The sequence below is a fragment of the Schistocerca serialis genome, unplaced genomic scaffold (genome assembly GCF_023864345.2).
Source record: "Schistocerca serialis cubense isolate TAMUIC-IGC-003099 unplaced genomic scaffold, iqSchSeri2.2 HiC_scaffold_951, whole genome shotgun sequence".
In the NCBI taxonomy this organism is placed as follows: Eukaryota; Metazoa; Arthropoda; class Insecta; order Orthoptera; family Acrididae; genus Schistocerca; species Schistocerca serialis.
In genome coordinates, this window is record NW_026048575.1 from 22,595 (window position 1) to 45,882 (window position 23,288).

At 42.1% G+C, this 23,288-nt stretch overlaps 12 non-coding genes across 12 annotated transcripts; all 12 read left to right on the forward strand.

Moving 5' to 3' along the window:
- The first annotated feature begins 1,490 nt into the window (after positions 1-1,490).
- LOC126453636 (small nucleolar RNA U3) lies at positions 1,491-1,697 on the forward strand. Its single transcript, XR_007584941.1, has one exon. It is a non-coding gene; the product is annotated as a small nucleolar RNA U3 (small nucleolar RNA).
- Positions 1,698-2,650: 953 nt separating this feature from the next.
- LOC126453629 (U5 spliceosomal RNA) lies at positions 2,651-2,769 on the forward strand. Its single transcript, XR_007584935.1, has one exon. It is a non-coding gene; the product is annotated as a U5 spliceosomal RNA (small nuclear RNA).
- A 2,417-nt stretch (positions 2,770-5,186) lies between these two features.
- LOC126453618 (small nucleolar RNA U3) lies at positions 5,187-5,393 on the forward strand. Its single transcript, XR_007584925.1, has one exon. It is a non-coding gene; the product is annotated as a small nucleolar RNA U3 (small nucleolar RNA).
- Positions 5,394-6,346: 953 nt separating this feature from the next.
- On the forward strand, positions 6,347-6,465 carry LOC126453630 (U5 spliceosomal RNA). Its single transcript, XR_007584936.1, has one exon. It is a non-coding gene; the product is annotated as a U5 spliceosomal RNA (small nuclear RNA).
- Positions 6,466-8,882: 2,417 nt separating this feature from the next.
- LOC126453637 (small nucleolar RNA U3) lies at positions 8,883-9,089 on the forward strand. The gene has a single exon (XR_007584942.1). It is a non-coding gene; the product is annotated as a small nucleolar RNA U3 (small nucleolar RNA).
- A 953-nt stretch (positions 9,090-10,042) lies between these two features.
- Positions 10,043-10,161, forward strand: LOC126453631 (U5 spliceosomal RNA). Its single transcript, XR_007584937.1, has one exon. It is a non-coding gene; the product is annotated as a U5 spliceosomal RNA (small nuclear RNA).
- Positions 10,162-12,580: 2,419 nt separating this feature from the next.
- On the forward strand, positions 12,581-12,787 carry LOC126453619 (small nucleolar RNA U3). Its single transcript, XR_007584926.1, has one exon. It is a non-coding gene; the product is annotated as a small nucleolar RNA U3 (small nucleolar RNA).
- Positions 12,788-13,740: 953 nt separating this feature from the next.
- Positions 13,741-13,859, forward strand: LOC126453632 (U5 spliceosomal RNA). The gene has a single exon (XR_007584938.1). It is a non-coding gene; the product is annotated as a U5 spliceosomal RNA (small nuclear RNA).
- Positions 13,860-16,274: 2,415 nt separating this feature from the next.
- Positions 16,275-16,481, forward strand: LOC126453638 (small nucleolar RNA U3). The gene has a single exon (XR_007584943.1). It is a non-coding gene; the product is annotated as a small nucleolar RNA U3 (small nucleolar RNA).
- Positions 16,482-17,434: 953 nt separating this feature from the next.
- Positions 17,435-17,553, forward strand: LOC126453633 (U5 spliceosomal RNA). Its single transcript, XR_007584939.1, has one exon. It is a non-coding gene; the product is annotated as a U5 spliceosomal RNA (small nuclear RNA).
- A 2,420-nt stretch (positions 17,554-19,973) lies between these two features.
- Positions 19,974-20,180, forward strand: LOC126453620 (small nucleolar RNA U3). Its single transcript, XR_007584927.1, has one exon. It is a non-coding gene; the product is annotated as a small nucleolar RNA U3 (small nucleolar RNA).
- A 953-nt stretch (positions 20,181-21,133) lies between these two features.
- LOC126453634 (U5 spliceosomal RNA) lies at positions 21,134-21,252 on the forward strand. Its single transcript, XR_007584940.1, has one exon. It is a non-coding gene; the product is annotated as a U5 spliceosomal RNA (small nuclear RNA).
- The last annotated feature ends 2,036 nt before the right edge of the window (positions 21,253-23,288 follow it).

The following is a 23,288-nucleotide window of genomic DNA, read 5'->3' on the forward strand; positions in this document are numbered from 1 at the left end:
ATACACAGAGCTGGTGCATACTTGGCTTGAGAAGACTTTGGTCAGTAAATGATGAAATACCAACACAGTGCTCACAACAAAGCTCCTTTCCCTGCATTCTAGTTTCCCTCGGGTATAGAGTGACATGATATTGGCAGAGGATGTGCAGATAATCACTTTGATCAGGCTGTTTGTTTTTATTTAATGCTCTTTTACCAGAATCCATGCATAGTGATAACTGTGCTCTCTGGTGGAACACGATGAGAACATTGTGTGAAGTGCACAGAAGTAGCTATTTGAGTATGTATGAAAATGTGAGGTAACCACTGTTACTCCTAAATTTCTGTGGAATTAAGTTTTCTGTATGTGTGTGTGTTTGAAAATCCCAGAGGTTCAAGTTGGTAGTTTATATGTTGCAAGCGGAAAAAGCTTTTTAGTAAACTGAGGCACTAGCATTAGTTTCGTGTTCACTGTGACAAGGAAGCTAGTATAAAAAGTAGTTTGTGGTTTTGTTTGCAAAGAAGTGCTCATGGGATGAAAGCACTGCTTGAGATTATTCTGAGATGATGGGGGGGGGTTGCTAAACATGTAGCATTTTAGTAAGGAGCTTGTCGGAGTAGTTGTATAGTTGTAAAATTATTTGTTATTTTATGAGAAATTTCTTTATTCATAGCACATGGGCCATCATAGTTGAAGCATACAGATTGGCATGGTATGCGTAGGTCTGTAAAATGTCCTGACAGTGATGTTCATAGAGACTTGTTGTATACTTTGCTTCTTCATCTGTTGAACAGTAGACATAAGAAATGTATTAGTGGAGCAAGTAGCTGCGAAATTACTGGTGTATGATTGATAGTATGGACGTGGCCCTGAATGGAAGTGTTTGTTCAGCTGTGGGTGTTTTCATAATTGCCATGTGAGGAAAAGCAATACTCGTGATAGGCGAAAAGAGATACAGAGAGAAACACATTGGTTGCGAGTATTGTATATCAGCAGCTCTAAGGGCGGGTATCAAGTAAGACGCAAAGTGAAACGAAAGAGGAAGTATGCATGAGAGAGGCCAAATATCGACAAGAGTTCGCACTGTTAGAGTGAGGTGAATGAGCTAGTGCGGTGCGAAAATTTTCGAAGAGAGAGGCGGTTTTAAAGAAAGCACAAGAGTCCTATGAATGCCCTCTTGTGTGTTTCTCTTTCAGTGGCTATTTGGCATGTCTGCTTGCGCCATAGAATGCTACTGTATGTGCCCCAGGCCGCCATCTAGCGGCCGGAGGTGCAAGCGGTGTTTACATACAGTCTCGCCTGAGGCAATGGTCTCTGATTTCGGAACGCAAGAAGCACTGGTAGCGCAGAAAATAGCTGAGTGAGATCATGGCGGCCAAGTAAGAGTAGAAGTAGGTTCTTTGCAGAATGTCCTAGCTTGTAAATCGCGAAATGTGAAGAGTGTGTCGTATTCTCGTAGGGCGTGTTGACGGTCTCGTGGCATAAGTAGCGAGCGGTGATAGCTTGCAAGCAAGATCATACTTCACAGGATCATTTCTGTAGTATGTCTTCAACTCTCTCTAGTTCAAAGCTGGAGTAGACGTAACCACAATGATGAGTGGTAGCACTCTCCCTGAGCGTGAGGCTTGCGATCGAGATTCATCGCATCTTGGTTGTAATCGATGATCGTTCGCCACATTCTGAGGGATGTGGGAAGGGAATAGCGCTTTCCGAGTGGTGGTTTTATTATATAGATTAGAAGCGTAAGTCATACCTTTGGTATCGGGACCCGTGTCGTTGCAGAAATGTCGCTACAGGTTGTGGAAGGACTTTGATTGCGACATGTCATGAAAGCCTTGTGGAAGTTTCTCGAGTGGCACGGGGACGAGCCATTTGATTTGGCCTGCTCCAAGTGCTAGGCTTGGATGACAACGACGTACTTTTGAGTTACAAGAATGAGTGAGCAACACAAGAAGAGTGCAATTGATGACCATAAAAAGCTGAGACACAACACAGTCTTGATAATCACCACTAATGCATGATGTACGAAACATTTAGGAGGAGCACGTTTGGCTAGCAAACATGAATTGAGTGATTTGCAAGGCACTGTTATCTGCAAGAAGGAATGCATGAAATTGGCAAATGAATAAGACTGGTTCAAATACTATCGACAGAAATTTAATTTCTGTTGTCAACTAGTATTAATTAGATGTGTGGGAGCAGGGGGATATTTCCCTTGCACCATACATCTACATACACGTTGCGTCTGATGTGGCCTAGTTTTGCGTACAAAGAACTGTCTAGTTGTCAGTTTTTTCAGTGAACGAGTGTGGTGGGGAGGAGAGAGATTAGTGTTAGATGCAGAGCAGTGCGGGCAGTTGTGTGTCGGACGTTGTATGTCGGACGGTGAGTCGCCGACAGGAATTAGGCGTGCTGCCATCTGTCGGCAGGTGAGGTAATGAAGCAGCTTGAATGGTGACAGAAATGATGAAAATAGTTAACTAAAGAGTAATAGCGACGACATTTGGCAGACACGTGTTTCAGCGTTGACAGTTAGTTTGGGGTGTGTGCTTGCATGACACTGGAAGTCTGTTGACGGTAGAGAAGTAGACAAGACGGAAAGAATTTTCCGCGTTCTCGCGGAGAAGTAATAGAGAAGCAGCCATAAGTATTGAAGTGAGGGCGTTGATCGGCACTCTGGTTTCCCTTCAAAACGAATAAATCTTTCGCCTTTTACTAAAGATTTCCGTGGAGGGGAACATTAAATGAGTCTATAAGGTATTTTTCGTAGTGCTCGGCTATTGCTGAGCCATAATCACAAGTGAAAACGTAATGTAAGTTGCAAGAGGTAGATTGTGTTGTGTGAATGAAGGGCGTGGAGTAGCGGATGACGTTGGATCAGGCAGTATTTGTTTTTTTAAAATCTGAAATTGTAATAGGCCGTGTCGTAGTATAATGAAACAAGTACATTTGCCCTGCAATGGCGTGCAGTGTGTTAGACGATTGTGTAAAGAGAGAGAGCTACAGGACTACCTGGAATCTCTTGGTGAACCCTTTCCGTACCTCAGTTCTAGATGATTTGAGAGTGTTTACTTGCACTGCAGTTGCACAACAGCATATAAACTGATATTTGGAAGTGAATGATGAATGATAGGCTTTGTAAGAAATACTGGTATGTGATTAGCAGATTATGTTTTGAAACCCAAAATTATTTTTACCACAGAAGTTTGTGATTTGTAGGTATGATGTGAGTGAGCTTTGGGCTGAAGATGGTGGTTAGTTGGGCAGGATGAGTATTTAAATGGTTTTCAATAGAGTGGATATTAGTGGCACTGGCTTGTTGCCATAATGTGTTTGTTCATAACAGTGTACTCAGTTGTGTAGAAGATTTAGGTGAGAAAGAGACAGTTGTTGAATATGACATAAATAGCTAGAAATGAAGTAAGTAGCAATTTCCTGCTAGGTGTAGTTTGGGTATGGTGTGTCTGAGTGAGAGATAAATCTTGAAATTGAAGGGTTGTTCCTAGCTACAGTCTTGGAAACTATGAATCTGCTGTTGACTCCAATGTTTTCAAGATTACTTGTGTACAAAATTGGCCAGACTTTGCAGTTTCTTCTTCAGTAAATCAGTGGAAGGTGGTGCAGATAATGGTAAAAATGTTCAGTGCCTCCTGTGAGTTGTTGATGCTGCTTGTCTTTTAAGTAAAATTGATAGGGGCTCTTGATTGAGCCAGCCATACACAGAGCTGGTGCATACTTGGCTTGAGAAGACTTTGGTTAGTAAATGATGAAATACCAACACAGTGCTCACAACAAAGCTCCTTTCCCTGCATTCTAGTTTCCCTCGGGTATAGAGTGACATGATATTGGCAGAGGATGTGCAGATAATCACTTTGATCAGGCTGTTTGTTTTTATTTAATGCTCTTTTACCAGAATCCATGCATAGTGATAACTGTGCTCTCTGGTGGAACACGATGAGAACATTGTGTGAAGTGCACAGAAGTAGCTATTTGAGTATGTATGAAAATGTGAGGTAACCACTGTTACTCCTAAATTTCTGTGGAATTAAGTTTTCTGTATGTGTGTGTGTGTGTTCGAAAATCCCAGAGGTTCAAGTTGGTAGTTTATATGTTGCAAGCGGAAAAAGCTTTTTAGTAAACTGAGGCACTAGCATTAGTTTCGTGTTCACTGTGACAAGGAAGCTAGTATAAAAAGTAGTTTGTGGTTTTGTTTGCAAAGAAGTGCGCATGGGATGAAAGCACTGCTTGAGATTATTCTGAGATGATGGGGGGGTTGCTAAACATGTAGCATTTTAGTAAGGAGCTTGTCGGAGTAGTTGTATAGTTGTAAAATTATTTGTTATTTTATGAGAAATTTCTTTATTCATAGCACATGGGCCATCATAGTTGAAGCATACAGATTGGCATGGTATGCGTAGGTCTGTAAAATGTCCTGACAGTGATGTTCATAGAGACTTGTTGTATACTTTGCTTCTTCATCTGTTGAACAGTAGACATAAGAAATGTATTAGTGGAGCAAGTAGCTGTGAAATTACTGGTGTATGATTGATAGTATGGACGTGGCCCTGAATGGAAGTGTTTGTTCAGCTGTGGGTGTTTTCATAATTGCCATGTGAGGAAAAGCAATACTCGTGATAGGCGAAAAGAGATACAGAGAGAAACACATTGGTTGCGAGTATTGTATATCAGCAGCTCTAAGGGCGGGTATCAAGTAAGACGCAAAGTGAAACGAAAGAGGAAGTATGCATGAGAGAGGCCAAATATCGACAAGAGTTCGCACTGTTAGAGTGAGGTGAATGAGCTAGTGCGGTGCGAAAATTTTCGAAGAGAGAGGCGGTTTTAAAGAAAGCACAAGAGTCCTATGAATGCCCTCTTGTGTGTTTCTCTTTCAGTGGCTATTTGGCATGTCTGCTTGCGCCATAGAATGCTACTGTATGTGCCCCAGGCCGCCATCTAGCGGCCGGAGGTGCAAGCGGTGTTTACATACAGTCTCGCCTGAGGCAATGGTCTCTGATTTCGGAACGCAAGAAGCACTGGTAGCGCAGAAAATAGCTGAGTGAGATCATGGCGGCCAAGTAAGAGTAGAAGTAGGTTCTTTGCAGAATGTCCTAGCTTGTAAATCGCGAAATGTGAAGAGTGTGTCGTATTCTCGTAGGGCGTGTTGACGGTCTCGTGGCATAAGTAGCGAGCGGTGATAGCTTGCAAGCAAGATCATACTTCACAGGATCATTTCTGTAGTATGTCTTCAACTCTCTCTAGTTCAAAGCTGGAGTAGACGTAACCACAATGATGAGTGGTAGCACTCTCCCTGAGCGTGAGGCTTGCGATCGAGATTCATCGCATCTTGGTTGTAATCGATGATCGTTCGCCACATTCTGAGGGATGTGGGAAGGGAATAGCACTTTCCGAGTGGTGGTTTTATTATATAGATTAGAAGCGTAAGTCATACCTTTGGTATCGGGACCCGCGTCGTTGCAGAAATGTCGCTACAGGTTGTGGAAGGACTTTGATTGCGACATGTCATGAAAGCCTTGTGGAAGTTTCTCGAGTGGCACGGGGACGAGCCATTTGATTTGGCCTGCTCCAAGTGCTAGGCTTGGATGACAACGACGTACTTTTGAGTTACAAGAATGAGTGAGCAACACAAGAAGAGTGCAATTGATGACCATAAAAAGCTGAGACACAACACAGTCTTGATAATCACCACTAATGCATGATGTACGAAACATTTAGGAGGAGCACGTTTGGCTAGCAAACATGAATTGAGTGATTTGCAAGGCACTGTTATCTGCAAGAAGGAATGCATGAAATTGGCAAATGAATAAGACTGGTTCAAATACTATCGACAGAAATTTAATTTCTGTTGTCAACTAGTATTAATTAGATGTGTGGGAGCAGGGGGATATTTCCCTTGCACCATACATCTACATACACGTTGCGTCTGATGTGGCCTAGTTTTGCGTACAAAGAACTGTCTAGTTGTCAGTTTTTTCAGTGAACGAGTGTGGTGGGGAGGAGAGAGATTAGTGTTAGATGCAGAGCAGTGCGGGCAGTTGTGTGTCGGACGTTGTATGTCGGACGGTGAGTCGCCGACAGGAATTAGGCGTGCTGCCATCTGTCGGCAGGTGAGGTAATGAAGCAGCTTGAATGGTGACAGAAATGATGAAAATAGTTAACTAAAGAGTAATAGCGACGACATTTGGCAGACACGTGTTTCAGCGTTGACAGTTAGTTTGGGGTGTGTGCTTGCATGACACTGGAAGTCTGTTGACGGTAGAGAAGTAGACAAGACGGAAAGAATTTTCCGCGTTCTCGCGGAGAAGTAATAGAGAAGCAGCCATAAGTATTGAAGTGAGGGCGTTGATCGGCACTCTGGTTTCCCTTCAAAACGAATAAATCTTTCGCCTTTTACTAAAGATTTCCGTGGAGGGGAACATTAAATGAGTCTATAAGGTATTTTTCGTAGTGCTCGGCTATTGCTGAGCCATAATCACAAGTGAAAACGTAATGTAAGTTGCAAGAGGTAGATTGTGTTGTGTGAATGAAGGGCGTGGAGTAGCGGATGACGTTGGATCAGGCAGTATTTGTTTTTTTAAAATCTGAAATTGTAATAGGCCGTGTCGTAGTATAATGAAACAAGTACATTTGCCCTGCAATGGCGTGCAGTGTGTTAGACGATTGTGTAAAGAGAGAGAGCTACAGGACTACCTGGAATCTCTTGGTGAACCCTTTCTGTACCTCAGTTCTAGATGATTTGAGAGTGTTTACTTGCACTGCAGTTGCACAACAGCATATAAACTGATATTTGGAAGTGAATGATGAATGATAGGCTTTGTAAGAAATACTGGTATGTGATTAGCAGATTATGTTTTGAAACCCAAAATTATTTTTACCACAGAAGTTTGTGATTTGTAGGTATGATGTGAGTGAGCTTTGGGCTGAAGATGGTGGTTAGTTGGGCAGGATGAGTATTTAAATGGTTTTCAATAGAGTGGATATTAGTGGCACTGGCTTGTTGCCATAATGTGTTTGTTCATAACAGTGTACTCAGTTGTGTAGAAGATTTAGGTGAGAAAGAGACAGTTGTTGAATATGACATAAATAGCTAGAAATGAAGTAAGTAGCAATTTCCTGCTAGGTGTAGTTTGGGTATGGTGTGTCTGAGTGAGAGATAAATCTTGAAATTGAAGGGTTGTTCCTAGCTACAGTCTTGGAAACTATGAATCTGCTGTTGACTCCAATGTTTTCAAGATTACTTGTGTACAAAATTGGCCAGACTTTGCAGTTTCTTCTTCAGTAAATCAGTGGAAGGTGGTGCAGATAATGGTAAAAATGTTCAGTGCCTCCTGTGAGTTGTTGATGCTGCTTGTCTTTTAAGTAAAATTGATAGGGGCTCTTGATTGAGCCAGCCATACACAGAGCTGGTGCATACTTGGCTTGAGAAGACTTTGGTTAGTAAATGATGAAATACCAACACAGTGCTCACAACAAAGCTCCTTTCCCTGCATTCTAGTTTCCCTCGGGTATAGAGTGACATGATATTGGCAGAGGATGTGCAGATAATCACTTTGATCAGGCTGTTTGTTTTTATTTAATGCTCTTTTACCAGAATCCATGCATAGTGATAACTGTGCTCTCTGGTGGAACACGATGAGAACATTGTGTGAAGTGCACAGAAGTAGCTATTTGAGTATGTATGAAAATGTGAGGTAACCACTGTTACTCCTAAATTTCTGTGGAATTAAGTTTTCTGTATGTGTGTGTGTGTGTTCGAAAATCCCAGAGGTTCAAGTTGGTAGTTTATATGTTGCAAGCGGAAAAAGCTTTTTAGTAAACTGAGGCACTAGCATTAGTTTCGTGTTCACTGTGACAAGGAAGCTAGTATAAAAAGTAGTTTGTGGTTTTGTTTGCAAAGAAGTGCGCATGGGATGAAAGCACTGCTTGAGATTATTCTGAGATGATGGGGGGGTTGCTAAACATGTAGCATTTTAGTAAGGAGCTTGTCGGAGTAGTTGTATAGTTGTAAAATTATTTGTTATTTTATGAGAAATTTCTTTATTCATAGCACATGGGCCATCATAGTTGAAGCATACAGATTGGCATGGTATGCGTAGGTCTGTAAAATGTCCTGACAGTGATGTTCATAGAGACTTGTTGTATACTTTGCTTCTTCATCTGTTGAACAGTAGACATAAGAAATGTATTAGTGGAGCAAGTAGCTGTGAAATTACTGGTGTATGATTGATAGTATGGACGTGGCCCTGAATGGAAGTGTTTGTTCAGCTGTGGGTGTTTTCATAATTGCCATGTGAGGAAAAGCAATACTCGTGATAGGCGAAAAGAGATACAGAGAGAAACACATTGGTTGCGAGTATTGTATATCAGCAGCTCTAAGGGCGGGTATCAAGTAAGACGCAAAGTGAAACGAAAGAGGAAGTATGCATGAGAGAGGCCAAATATCGACAAGAGTTCGCACTGTTAGAGTGAGGTGAATGAGCTAGTGCGGTGCGAAAATTTTCGAAGAGAGAGGCGGTTTTAAAGAAAGCACAAGAGTCCTATGAATGCCCTCTTGTGTGTTTCTCTTTCAGTGGCTATTTGGCATGTCTGCTTGCGCCATAGAATGCTACTGTATGTGCCCCAGGCCGCCATCTAGCGGCCGGAGGTGCAAGCGGTGTTTACATACAGTCTCGCCTGAGGCAATGGTCTCTGATTTCGGAACGCAAGAAGCACTGGTAGCGCAGAAAATAGCTGAGTGAGATCATGGCGGCCAAGTAAGAGTAGAAGTAGGTTCTTTGCAGAATGTCCTAGCTTGTAAATCGCGAAATGTGAAGAGTGTGTCGTATTCTCGTAGGGCGTGTTGACGGTCTCGTGGCATAAGTAGCGAGCGGTGATAGCTTGCAAGCAAGATCATACTTCACAGGATCATTTCTGTAGTATGTCTTCAACTCTCTCTAGTTCAAAGCTGGAGTAGACGTAACCACAATGATGAGTGGTAGCACTCTCCCTGAGCGTGAGGCTTGCGATCGAGATTCATCGCATCTTGGTTGTAATCGATGATCGTTCGCCACATTCTGAGGGATGTGGGAAGGGAATAGCGCTTTCCGAGTGGTGGTTTTATTATATAGATTAGAAGCGTAAGTCATACCTTTGGTATCGGGACCCGCGTCGTTGCAGAAATGTCGCTACAGGTTGTGGATGGACTTTGATTGCGACATGTCATGAAAGCCTTGTGGAAGTTTCTCGAGTGGCACGGGGACGAGCCATTTGATTTGGCCTGCTCCAAGTGCTAGGCTTGGATGACAACGACGTACTTTTGAGTTACAAGAATGAGTGAGCAACACAAGAAGAGTGCAATTGATGACCATAAAAAGCTGAGACACAACACAGTCTTGATAATCACCACTAATGCATGATGTACGAAACATTTAGGAGGAGCACGTTTGGCTAGCAAACATGAATTGAGTGATTTGCAAGGCACTGTTATCTGCAAGAAGGAATGCATGAAATTGGCAAATGAATAAGACTGGTTCAAATACTATCGACAGAAATTTAATTTCTGTTGTCAACTAGTATTAATTAGATGTGTGGGAGCAGGGGGATATTTCCCTTGCACCATACATCTACATACACGTTGCGTCTGATGTGGCCTAGTTTTGCGTACAAAGAACTGTCTAGTTGTCAGTTTTTTCAGTGAACGAGTGTGGTGGGGAGGAGAGAGATTAGTGTTAGATGCAGAGCAGTGCGGGCAGTTGTGTGTCGGACGTTGTATGTCGGACGGTGAGTCGCCGACAGGAATTAGGCGTGCTGCCATCTGTCGGCAGGTGAGGTAATGAAGCAGCTTGAATGGTGACAGAAATGATGAAAATAGTTAACTAAAGAGTAATAGCGACGACATTTGGCAGACACGTGTTTCAGCGTTGACAGTTAGTTTGGGGTGTGTGCTTGCATGACACTGGAAGTCTGTTGACGGTAGAGAAGTAGACAAGACGGAAAGAATTTTCCGCGTTCTCGCGGAGAAGTAATAGAGAAGCAGCCATAAGTATTGAAGTGAGGGCGTTGATCGGCACTCTGGTTTCCCTTCAAAACGAATAAATCTTTCGCCTTTTACTAAAGATTTCCGTGGAGGGGAACATTAAATGAGTCTATAAGGTATTTTTCGTAGTGCTCGGCTATTGCTGAGCCATAATCACAAGTGAAAACGTAATGTAAGTTGCAAGAGGTAGATTGTGTTGTGTGAATGAAGGGCGTGGAGTAGCGGATGACGTTGGATCAGGCAGTATTTGTTTTTTTAAAATCTGAAATTGTAATAGGCCGTGTCGTAGTATAATGAAACAAGTACATTTGCCCTGCAATGGCGTGCAGTGTGTTAGACGATTGTGTAAAGAGAGAGAGCTACAGGACTACCTGGAATCTCTTGGTGAACCCTTTCCGTACCTCAGTTCTAGATGATTTGAGAGTGTTTACTTGCACTGCAGTTGCACAACAGCATATAAACTGATATTTGGAAGTGAATGATGAATGATAGGCTTTGTAAGAAATACTGGTATGTGATTAGCAGATTATGTTTTGAAACCCAAAATTATTTTTACCACAGAAGTTTGTGATTTGTAGGTATGATGTGAGTGAGCTTTGGGCTGAAGATGGTGGTTAGTTGGGCAGGATGAGTATTTAAATGGTTTTCAATAGAGTGGATATTAGTGGCACTGGCTTGTTGCCATAATGTGTTTGTTCATAACAGTGTACTCAGTTGTGTAGAAGATTTAGGTGAGAAAGAGACAGTTGTTGAATATGACATAAATAGCTAGAAATGAAGTAAGTAGCAATTTCCTGCTAGGTGTAGTTTGGGTATGGTGTGTCTGAGTGAGAGATAAATCTTGAAATTGAAGGGTTGTTCCTAGCTACAGTCTTGGAAACTATGAATCTGCTGTTGACTCCAATGTTTTCAAGATTACTTGTGTACAAAATTGGCCAGACTTTGCAGTTTCTTCTTCAGTAAATCAGTGGAAGGTGGTGCAGATAATGGTAAAAATGTTCAGTGCCTCCTGTGAGTTGTTGATGCTGCTTGTCTTTTAAGTAAAATTGATAGGGGCTCTTGATTGAGCCAGCCATACACAGAGCTGGTGCATACTTGGCTTGAGAAGACTTTGGTTAGTAAATGATGAAATACCAACACAGTGCTCACAACAAAGCTCCTTTCCCTGCATTCTAGTTTCCCTCGGGTATAGAGTGACATGATATTGGCAGAGGATGTGCAGATAATCACTTTGATCAGGCTGTTTGTTTTTATTTAATGCTCTTTTACCAGAATCCATGCATAGTGATAACTGTGCTCTCTGGTGGAACACGATGAGAACATTGTGTGAAGTGCACAGAAGTAGCTATTTGAGTATGTATGAAAATGTGAGGTAACCACTGTTACTCCTAAATTTCTGTGGAATTAAGTTTTCTGTATGTGTGTGTGTGTGTGTTCGAAAATCCCTGAGGTTCAAGTTGGTAGTTTATATGTTGCAAGCGGAAAAAGCTTTTTAGTAAACTGAGGCACTAGCATTAGTTTCGTGTTCACTGTGACAAGGAAGCTAGTATAAAAAGTAGTTTGTGGTTTTGTTTGCAAAGAAGTGCGCATGGGATGAAAGCACTGCTTGAGATTATTCTGAGATGATGGGGGGGTTGCTAAACATGTAGCATTTTAGTAAGGAGCTTGTCGGAGTAGTTGTATAGTTGTAAAATTATTTGTTATTTTATGAGAAATTTCTTTATTCATAGCACATGGGCCATCATAGTTGAAGCATACAGATTGGCATGGTATGCGTAGGTCTGTAAAATGTCCTGACAGTGATGTTCATAGAGACTTGTTGTATACTTTGCTTCTTCATCTGTTGAACAGTAGACATAAGAAATGTATTAGTGGAGCAAGTAGCTGTGAAATTACTGGTGTATGATTGATAGTATGGACGTGGCCCTGAATGGAAGTGTTTGTGCAGCTGTGGGTGTTTTCATAATTGCCATGTGAGGAAAAGCAATACTCGTGATAGGCGAAAAGAGATACAGAGAGAAACACATTGGTTGCGAGTATTGTATATCAGCAGCTCTAAGGGCGGGTATCAAGTAAGACGCAAAGTGAAACGAAAGAGGAAGTATGCATGAGAGAGGCCAAATATCGACAAGAGTTCGCACTGTTAGAGTGAGGTGAATGAGCTAGTGCGGTGCGAAAATTTTCGAAGAGAGAGGCGGTTTTAAAGAAAGCACAAGAGTCCTATGAATGCCCTCTTGTGTGTTTCTCTTTCAGTGGCTATTTGGCATGTCTGCTTGCGCCATAGAATGCTACTGTATGTGCCCCAGGCCGCCATCTAGCGGCCGGAGGTGCAAGCGGTGTTTACATACAGTCTCGCCTGAGGCAATGGTCTCTGATTTCGGAACGCAAGAAGCACTGGTAGCGCAGAAAATAGCTGAGTGAGATCATGGCGGCCAAGTAAGAGTAGAAGTAGGTTCTTTGCAGAATGTCCTAGCTTGTAAATCGCGAAATGTGAAGAGTGTGTCGTATTCTCGTAGGGCGTGTTGACGGTCTCGTGGCATAAGTAGCGAGCGGTGATAGCTTGCAAGCAAGATCATACTTCACAGGATCATTTCTGTAGTATGTCTTCAACTCTCTCTAGTTCAAAGCTGGAGTAGACGTAACCACAATGATGAGTGGTAGCACTCTCCCTGAGCGTGAGGCTTGCGATCGAGATTCATCGCATCTTGGTTGTAATCGATGATCGTTCGCCACATTCTGAGGGATGTGGGAAGGGAATAGCACTTTCCGAGTGGTGGTTTTATTATATAGATTAGAAGCGTAAGTCATACCTTTGGTATCGGGACCCGCGTCGTTGCAGAAATGTCGCTACAGGTTGTGGAAGGACTTTGATTGCGACATGTCATGAAAGCCTTGTGGAAGTTTCTCGAGTGGCACGGGGACGAGCCATTTGATTTGGCCTGCTCCAAGTGCTAGGCTTGGATGACAACGACGTACTTTTGAGTTACAAGAATGAGTGAGCAACACAAGAAGAGTGCAATTGATGACCATAAAAAGCTGAGACACAACACAGTCTTGATAATCACCACTAATGCATGATGTACGAAACATTTAGGAGGAGCACGTTTGGCTAGCAAACATGAATTGAGTGATTTGCAAGGCACTGTTATCTGCAAGAAGGAATGCATGAAATTGGCAAATGAATAAGACTGGTTCAAATACTATCGACAGAAATTTAATTTCTGTTGTCAACTAGTATTAATTAGATGTGTGGGAGCAGGGGGATATTTCCCTTGCACCATACATCTACATACACGTTGCGTCTGATGTGGCCTAGTTTTGCGTACAAAGAACTGTCTAGTTGTCAGTTTTTTCAGTGAACGAGTGTGGTGGGGAGGAGAGAGATTAGTGTTAGATGCAGAGCAGTGCGGGCAGTTGTGTGTCGGACGTTGTATGTCGGACGGTGAGTCGCCGACAGGAATTAGGCGTGCTGCCATCTGTCGGCAGGTGAGGTAATGAAGCAGCTTGAATGGTGACAGAAATGATGAAAATAGTTAACTAAAGAGTAATAGCGACGACATTTGGCAGACACGTGTTTCAGCGTTGACAGTTAGTTTGGGGTGTGTGCTTGCATGACACTGGAAGTCTGTTGACGGTAGAGAAGTAGACAAGACGGAAAGAATTTTCCGCGTTCTCGCGGAGAAGTAATAGAGAAGCAGCCATAAGTATTGAAGTGAGGGCGTTGATCGGCACTCTGGTTTCCCTTCAAAACGAATAAATCTTTCGCCTTTTACTAAAGATTTCCGTGGAGGGGAACATTAAATGAGTCTATAAGGTATTTTTCGTAGTGCTCGGCTATTGCTGAGCCATAATCACAAGTGAAAACGTAATGTAAGTTGCAAGAGGTAGATTGTGTTGTGTGAATGAAGGGCGTGGAGTAGCGGATGACGTTGGATCAGGCAGTATTTGTTTTTTTAAAATCTGAAATTGTAATAGGCCGTGTCGTAGTATAATGAAACAAGTACATTTGCCCTGCAATGGCGTGCAGTGTGTTAGACGATTGTGTAAAGAGAGAGAGCTACAGGACTACCTGGAATCTCTTGGTGAACCCTTTCCGTACCTCAGTTCTAGATGATTTGAGAGTGTTTACTTGCACTGCAGTTGCACAACAGCATATAAACTGATATTTGGAAGTGAATGATGAATGATAGGCTTTGTAAGAAATACTGGTATGTGATTAGCAGATTATGTTTTGAAACCCAAAATTATTTTTACCACAGAAGTTTGTGATTTGTAGGTATGATGTGAGTGAGCTTTGGGCTGAAGATGGTGGTTAGTTGGGCAGGATGAGTATTTAAATGGTTTTCAATAGAGTGGATATTAGTGGCACTGGCTTGTTGCCATAATGTGTTTGTTCATAACAGTGTACTCAGTTGTGTAGAAGATTTAGGTGAGAAAGAGACAGTTGTTGAATATGACATAAATAGCTAGAAATGAAGTAAGTAGCAATTTCCTGCTAGGTGTAGTTTGGGTATGGTGTGTCTGAGTGAGAGATAAATCTTGAAATTGAAGGGTTGTTCCTAGCTACAGTCTTGGAAACTATGAATCTGCTGTTGACTCCAATGTTTTCAAGATTACTTGTGTACAAAATTGGCCAGACTTTGCAGTTTCTTCTTCAGTAAATCAGTGGAAGGTGGTGCAGATAATGGTAAAAATGTTCAGTGCCTCCTGTGAGTTGTTGATGCTGCTTGTCTTTTAAGTAAAATTGATAGGGGCTCTTGATTGAGCCAGCCATACACAGAGCTGGTGCATACTTGGCTTGAGAAGACTTTGGTCAGTAAATGATGAAATACCAACACAGTGCTCACAACAAAGCTCCTTTCCCTGCATTCTAGTTTCCCTCGGGTATAGAGTGACATGATATTGGCAGAGGATGTGCAGATAATCACTTTGATCAGGCTGTTTGTTTTTATTTAATGCTCTTTTACCAGAATCCATGCATAGTGATAACTGTGCTCTCTGGTGGAACACGATGAGAACATTGTGTGAAGTGCACAGAAGTAGCTATTTGAGTATGTATGAAAATGTGAGGTAACCACTGTTACTCCTAAATTTCTGTGGAATTAAGTTTTCTGTATGTGTGTGTGTTTGAAAATCCCAGAGGTTCAAGTTGGTAGTTTATATGTTGCAAGCGGAAAAAGCTTTTTAGTAAACTGAGGCACTAGCATTAGTTTCGTGTTCACTGTGACAAGGAAGCTAGTATAAAAAGTAGTTTGTGGTTTTGTTTGCAAAGAAGTGCTCATGGGATGAAAGCACTGCTTGAGATTATTCTGAGATGATGGGGGGGGGTTGCTAAACATGTAGCATTTTAGTAAGGAGCTTGTCGGAGTAGTTGTATAGTTGTAAAATTATTTGTTATTTTATGAGAAATTTCTTTATTCATAGCACATGGGCCATCATAGTTGAAGCATACAGATTGGCATGGTATGCGTAGGTCTGTAAAATGTCCTGACAGTGATGTTCATAGAGACTTGTTGTATACTTTGCTTCTTCATCTGTTGAACAGTAGACATAAGAAATGTATTAGTGGAGCAAGTAGCTGCGAAATTACTGGTGTATGATTGATAGTATGGACGTGGCCCTGAATGGAAGTGTTTGTTCAGCTGTGGGTGTTTTCATAATTGCCATGTGAGGAAAAGCAATACTCGTGATAGGCGAAAAGAGATACAGAGAGAAACACATTGGTTGCGAGTATTGTATATCAGCAGCTCTAAGGGCGGGTATCAAGTAAGACGCAAAGTGAAACGAAAGAGGAAGTATGCATGAGAGAGGCCAAATATCGACAAGAGTTCGCACTGTTAGAGTGAGGTGAATGAGCTAGTGCGGTGCGAAAATTTTCGAAGAGAGAGGCGGTTTTAAAGAAAGCACAAGAGTCCTATGAATGCCCTCTTGTGTGTTTCTCTTTCAGTGGCTATTTGGCATGTCTGCTTGCGCCATAGAATGCTACTGTATGTGCCCCAGGCCGCCATCTAGCGGCCGGAGGTGCAAGCGGTGTTTACATACAGTCTCGCCTGAGGCAATGGTCTCTGATTTCGGAACGCAAGAAGCACTGGTAGCGCAGAAAATAGCTGAGTGAGATCATGGCGGCCAAGTAAGAGTAGAAGTAGGTTCTTTGCAGAATGTCCTAGCTTGTAAATCGCGAAATGTGAAGAGTGTGTCGTATTCTCGTAGGGCGTGTTGACGGTCTCGTGGCATAAGTAGCGAGCGGTGATAGCTTGCAAGCAAGATCATACTTCACAGGATCATTTCTGTAGTATGTCTTCAACTCTCTCTAGTTCAAAGCTGGAGTAGACGTAACCACAATGATGAGTGGTAGCACTCTCCCTGAGCGTGAGGCTTGCGATCGAGATTCATCGCATCTTGGTTGTAATCGATGATCGTTCGCCACATTCTGAGGGATGTGGGAAGGGAATAGCGCTTTCCGAGTGGTGGTTTTATTATATAGATTAGAAGCGTAAGTCATACCTTTGGTATCGGGACCCGTGTCGTTGCAGAAATGTCGCTACAGGTTGTGGAAGGACTTTGATTGCGACATGTCATGAAAGCCTTGTGGAAGTTTCTCGAGTGGCACGGGGACGAGCCATTTGATTTGGCCTGCTCCAAGTGCTAGGCTTGGATGACAACGACGTACTTTTGAGTTACAAGAATGAGTGAGCAACACAAGAAGAGTGCAATTGATGACCATAAAAAGCTGAGACACAACACAGTCTTGATAATCACCACTAATGCATGATGTACGAAACATTTAGGAGGAGCACGTTTGGCTAGCAAACATGAATTGAGTGATTTGCAAGGCACTGTTATCTGCAAGAAGGAATGCATGAAATTGGCAAATGAATAAGACTGGTTCAAATACTATCGACAGAAATTTAATTTCTGTTGTCAACTAGTATTAATTAGATGTGTGGGAGCAGGGGGATATTTCCCTTGCACCATACATCTACATACACGTTGCGTCTGATGTGGCCTAGTTTTGCGTACAAAGAACTGTCTAGTTGTCAGTTTTTTCAGTGAACGAGTGTGGTGGGGAGGAGAGAGATTAGTGTTAGATGCAGAGCAGTGCGGGCAGTTGTGTGTCGGACGTTGTATGTCGGACGGTGAGTCGCCGACAGGAATTAGGCGTGCTGCCATCTGTCGGCAGGTGAGGTAATGAAGCAGCTTGAATGGTGACAGAAATGATGAAAATAGTTAACTAAAGAGTAATAGCGACGACATTTGGCAGACACGTGTTTCAGCGTTGACAGTTAGTTTGGGGTGTGTGCTTGCATGACACTGGAAGTCTGTTGACGGTAGAGAAGTAGACAAGACGGAAAGAATTTTCCGCGTTCTCGCGGAGAAGTAATAGAGAAGCAGCCATAAGTATTGAAGTGAGGGCGTTGATCGGCACTCTGGTTTCCCTTCAAAACGAATAAATCTTTCGCCTTTTACTAAAGATTTCCGTGGAGGGGAACATTAAATGAGTCTATAAGGTATTTTTCGTAGTGCTCGGCTATTGCTGAGCCATAATCACAAGTGAAAACGTAATGTAAGTTGCAAGAGGTAGATTGTGTTGTGTGAATGAAGGGCGTGGAGTAGCGGATGACGTTGGATCAGGCAGTATTTGTTTTTTTAAAATCTGAAATTGTAATAGGCCGTGTCGTAGTATAATGAAACAAGTACATTTGCCCTGCAATGGCGTGCAGTGTGTTAGACGATTGTGTAAAGAGAGAGAGCTACAGGACTACCTGGAATCTCTTGGTGAACCCTTTCCGTACCTCAGTTCTAGATGATTTGAGAGTGTTTACTTGCACTGCAGTTGCACAACAGCATATAAACTGATATTTGGAAGTGAATGATGAATGATAGGCTTTGTAAGAAATACTGGTATGTGATTAGCAGATTATGTTTTGAAACCCAAAATTATTTTTACCACAGAAGTTTGTGATTTGTAGGTATGATGTGAGTGAGCTTTGGGCTGAAGATGGTGGTTAGTTGGGCAGGATGAGTATTTAAATGGTTTTCAATAGAGTGGATATTAGTGGCACTGGCTTGTTGCCATAATGTGTTTGTTCATAACAGTGTACTCAGTTGTGTAGAAGATTTAGGTGAGAAAGAGACAGTTGTTGAATATGACATAAATAGCTAGAAATGAAGTAAGTAGCAATTTCCTGCTAGGTGTAGTTTGGGTATGGTGTGTCTGAGTGAGAGATAAATCTTGAAATTGAAGGGTTGTTCCTAGCTACAGTCTTGGAAACTATGAATCTGCTGTTGACTCCAATGTTTTCAAGATTACTTGTGTACAAAATTGGCCAGACTTTGCAGTTTCTTCTTCAGTAAATCAGTGGAAGGTGGTGCAGATAATGGTAAAAATGTTCAGTGCCTCCTGTGAGTTGTTGATGCTGCTTGTCTTTTAAGTAAAATTGATAGGGGCTCTTGATTGAGCCAGCCATACACAGAGCTGGTGCATACTTGGCTTGAGAAGACTTTGGTTAGTAAATGATGAAATACCAACACAGTGCTCACAACAAAGCTCCTTTCCCTGCATTCTAGTTTCCCTCGGGTATAGAGTGACATGATATTGGCAGAGGATGTGCAGATAATCACTTTGATCAGGCTGTTTGTTTTTATTTAATGCTCTTTTACCAGAATCCATGCATAGTGATAACTGTGCTCTCTGGTGGAACACGATGAGAACATTGTGTGAAGTGCACAGAAGTAGCTATTTGAGTATGTATGAAAATGTGAGGTAACCACTGTTACTCCTAAATTTCTGTGGAATTAAGTTTTCTGTATGTGTGTGTGTGTGTGTTCGAAAATCCCTGAGGTTCAAGTTGGTAGTTTATATGTTGCAAGCGGAAAAAGCTTTTTAGTAAACTGAGGCACTAGCATTAGTTTCGTGTTCACTGTGACAAGGAAGCTAGTATAAAAAGTAGTTTGTGGTTTTGTTTGCAAAGAAGTGCGCATGGGATGAAAGCACTGCTTGAGATTATTCTGAGATGATGGGGGGGTTGCTAAACATGTAGCATTTTAGTAAGGAGCTTGTCGGAGTAGTTGTATAGTTGTAAAATTATTTGTTATTTTATGAGAAATTTCTTTATTCATAGCACATGGGCCATCATAGTTGAAGCATACAGATTGGCATGGTATGCGTAGGTCTGTAAAATGTCCTGACAGTGATGTTCATAGAGACTTGTTGTATACTTTGCTTCTTCATCTGTTGAACAGTAGACATAAGAAATGTATTAGTGGAGCAAGTAGCTGTGAAATTACTGGTGTATGATTGATAGTATGGACGTGGCCCTGAATGGAAGTGTTTGTTCAGCTGTGGGTGTTTTCATAATTGCCATGTGAGGAAAAGCAATACTCGTGATAGGCGAAAAGAGATACAGAGAGAAACACATTGGTTGCGAGTATTGTATATCAGCAGCTCTAAGGGCGGGTATCAAGTAAGACGCAAAGTGAAACGAAAGAGGAAGTATGCATGAGAGAGGCCAAATATCGACAAGAGTTCGCACTGTTAGAGTGAGGTGAATGAGCTAGTGCGGTGCGAAAATTTTCGAAGAGAGAGGCGGTTTTAAAGAAAGCACAAGAGTCCTATGAATGCCCTCTTGTGTGTTTCTCTTTCAGTGGCTATTTGGCATGTCTGCTTGCGCCATAGAATGCTTACTGTATGTGCCCCAGGCCGCCATCTAGCGGCCGGAGGTGCAAGCGGTGTTTACATACAGTCTCGCCTGAGGCAATGGTCTCTGATTTCGGAACGCAAGAAGCACTGGTAGCGCAGAAAATAGCTGAGTGAGATCATGGCGGCCAAGTAAGAGTAGAAGTAGGTTCTTTGCAGAATGTCCTAGCTTGTAAATCGCGAAATGTGAAGAGTGTGTCGTATTCTCGTAGGGCGTGTTGACGGTCTCGTGGCATAAGTAGCGAGCGGTGATAGCTTGCAAGCAAGATCATACTTCACAGGATCATTTCTGTAGTATGTCTTCAACTCTCTCTAGTTCAAAGCTGGAGTAGACGTAACCACAATGATGAGTGGTAGCACTCTCCCTGAGCGTGAGGCTTGCGATCGAGATTCATCGCATCTTGGTTGTAATCGATGATCGTTCGCCACATTCTGAGGGATGTGGGAAGGGAATAGCACTTTCCGAGTGGTGGTTTTATTATATAGATTAGAAGCGTAAGTCATACCTTTGGTATCGGGACCCGCGTCGTTGCAGAAATGTCGCTACAGGTTGTGGAAGGACTTTGATTGCGACATGTCATGAAAGCCTTGTGGAAGTTTCTCGAGTGGCACGGGGACGAGCCATTTGATTTGGCCTGCTCCAAGTGCTAGGCTTGGATGACAACGACGTACTTTTGAGTTACAAGAATGAGTGAGCAACACAAGAAGAGTGCAATTGATGACCATAAAAAGCTGAGACACAACACAGTCTTGATAATCACCACTAATGCATGATGTACGAAACATTTAGGAGGAGCACGTTTGGCTAGCAAACATGAATTGAGTGATTTGCAAGGCACTGTTATCTGCAAGAAGGAATGCATGAAATTGGCAAATGAATAAGACTGGTTCAAATACTATCGACAGAAATTTAATTTCTGTTGTCAACTAGTATTAATTAGATGTGTGGGAGCAGGGGGATATTTCCCTTGCACCATACATCTACATACACGTTGCGTCTGATGTGGCCTAGTTTTGCGTACAAAGAACTGTCTAGTTGTCAGTTTTTTCAGTGAACGAGTGTGGTGGGGAGGAGAGAGATTAGTGTTAGATGCAGAGCAGTGCGGGCAGTTGTGTGTCGGACGTTGTATGTCGGACGGTGAGTCGCCGACAGGAATTAGGCGTGCTGCCATCTGTCGGCAGGTGAGGTAATGAAGCAGCTTGAATGGTGACAGAAATGATGAAAATAGTTAACTAAAGAGTAATAGCGACGACATTTGGCAGACACGTGTTTCAGCGTTGACAGTTAGTTTGGGGTGTGTGCTTGCATGACACTGGAAGTCTGTTGACGGTAGAGAAGTAGACAAGACGGAAAGAATTTTCCGCGTTCTCGCGGAGAAGTAATAGAGAAGCAGCCATAAGTATTGAAGTGAGGGCGTTGATCGGCACTCTGGTTTCCCTTCAAAACGAATAAATCTTTCGCCTTTTACTAAAGATTTCCGTGGAGGGGAACATTAAATGAGTCTATAAGGTATTTTTCGTAGTGCTCGGCTATTGCTGAGCCATAATCACAAGTGAAAACGTAATGTAAGTTGCAAGAGGTAGATTGTGTTGTGTGAATGAAGGGCGTGGAGTAGCGGATGACGTTGGATCAGGCAGTATTTGTTTTTTTAAAATCTGAAATTGTAATAGGCCGTGTCGTAGTATAATGAAACAAGTACATTTGCCCTGCAATGGCGTGCAGTGTGTTAGACGATTGTGTAAAGAGAGAGAGCTACAGGACTACCTGGAATCTCTTGGTGAACCCTTTCTGTACCTCAGTTCTAGATGATTTGAGAGTGTTTACTTGCACTGCAGTTGCACAACAGCATATAAACTGATATTTGGAAGTGAATGATGAATGATAGGCTTTGTAAGAAATACTGGTATGTGATTAGCAGATTATGTTTTGAAACCCAAAATTATTTTTACCACAGAAGTTTGTGATTTGTAGGTATGATGTGAGTGAGCTTTGGGCTGAAGATGGTGGTTAGTTGGGCAGGATGAGTATTTAAATGGTTTTCAATAGAGTGGATATTAGTGGCACTGGCTTGTTGCCATAATGTGTTTGTTCATAACAGTGTACTCAGTTGTGTAGAAGATTTAGGTGAGAAAGAGACAGTTGTTGAATATGACATAAATAGCTAGAAATGAAGTAAGTAGCAATTTCCTGCTAGGTGTAGTTTGGGTATGGTGTGTCTGAGTGAGAGATAAATCTTGAAATTGAAGGGTTGTTCCTAGCCACAGTCTTGGAAACTATGAATCTGCTGTTGACTCCAATGTTTTCAAGATTACTTGTGTACAAAATTGGCCAGACTTTGCAGTTTCTTCTTCAGTAAATCAGTGGAAGGTGGTGCAGATAATGGTAAAAATGTTCAGTGCCTCCTGTGAGTTGTTGATGCTGCTTGTCTTTTAAGTAAAATTGATAGGGGCTCTTGATTGAGCCAGCCATACACAGAGCTGGTGCATACTTGGCTTGAGAAGACTTTGGTCAGTAAATGATGAAATACCAACACAGTGCTCACAACAAAGCTCCTTTCCCTGCATTCTAGTTTCCCTCGGGTATAGAGTGACATGATATTGGCAGAGGATGTGCAGATAATCACTTTGATCAGGCTGTTTGTTTTTATTTAATGCTCTTTACCAGAATCCATGCATAGTGATAACTGTGCTCTCTGGTGGAACACGATGAGAACATTGTGTGAAGTGCACAGAAGTAGCTATTTGAGTATGTATGAAAATGTGAGGTAACCACTGTTACTCCTAAATTTCTGTGGAATTAAGTTTTCTGTATGTGTGTGTGTGTGTTCGAAAATCCCAGAGGTTCAAGTTGGTAGTTTATATGTTGCAAGCGGAAAAAGCTTTTTAGTAAACTGAGGCACTAGCATTAGTTTCGTGTTCACTGTGACAAGGAAGCTAGTATAAAAAGTAGTTTGTGGTTTTGTTTGCAAAGAAGTGCGCATGGGATGAAAGCACTGCTTGAGATTATTCTGAGATGATGGGGGGGTTGCTAAACATGTAGCATTTTAGTAAGGAGCTTGTCGGAGTAGTTGTATAGTTGTAAAATTATTTGTTATTTTATGAGAAATTTCTTTATTCATAGCACATGGGCCATCATAGTTGAAGCATACAGATTGGCATGGTATGCGTAGGTCTGTAAAATGTCCTGACAGTGATGTTCATAGAGACTTGTTGTATACTTTGCTTCTTCATCTGTTGAACAGTAGACATAAGAAATGTATTAGTGGAGCAAGTAGCTGTGAAATTACTGGTGTATGATTGATAGTATGGACGTGGCCCTGAATGGAAGTGTTTGTTCAGCTGTGGGTGTTTTCATAATTGCCATGTGAGGAAAAGCAATACTCGTGATAGGCGAAAAGAGATACAGAGAGAAACACATTGGTTGCGAGTATTGTATATCAGCAGCTCTAAGGGCGGGTATCAAGTAAGACGCAAAGTGAAACGAAAGAGGAAGTATGCATGAGAGAGGCCAAATATCGACAAGAGTTCGCACTGTTAGAGTGAGGTGAATGAGCTAGTGCGGTGCGAAAATTTTCGAAG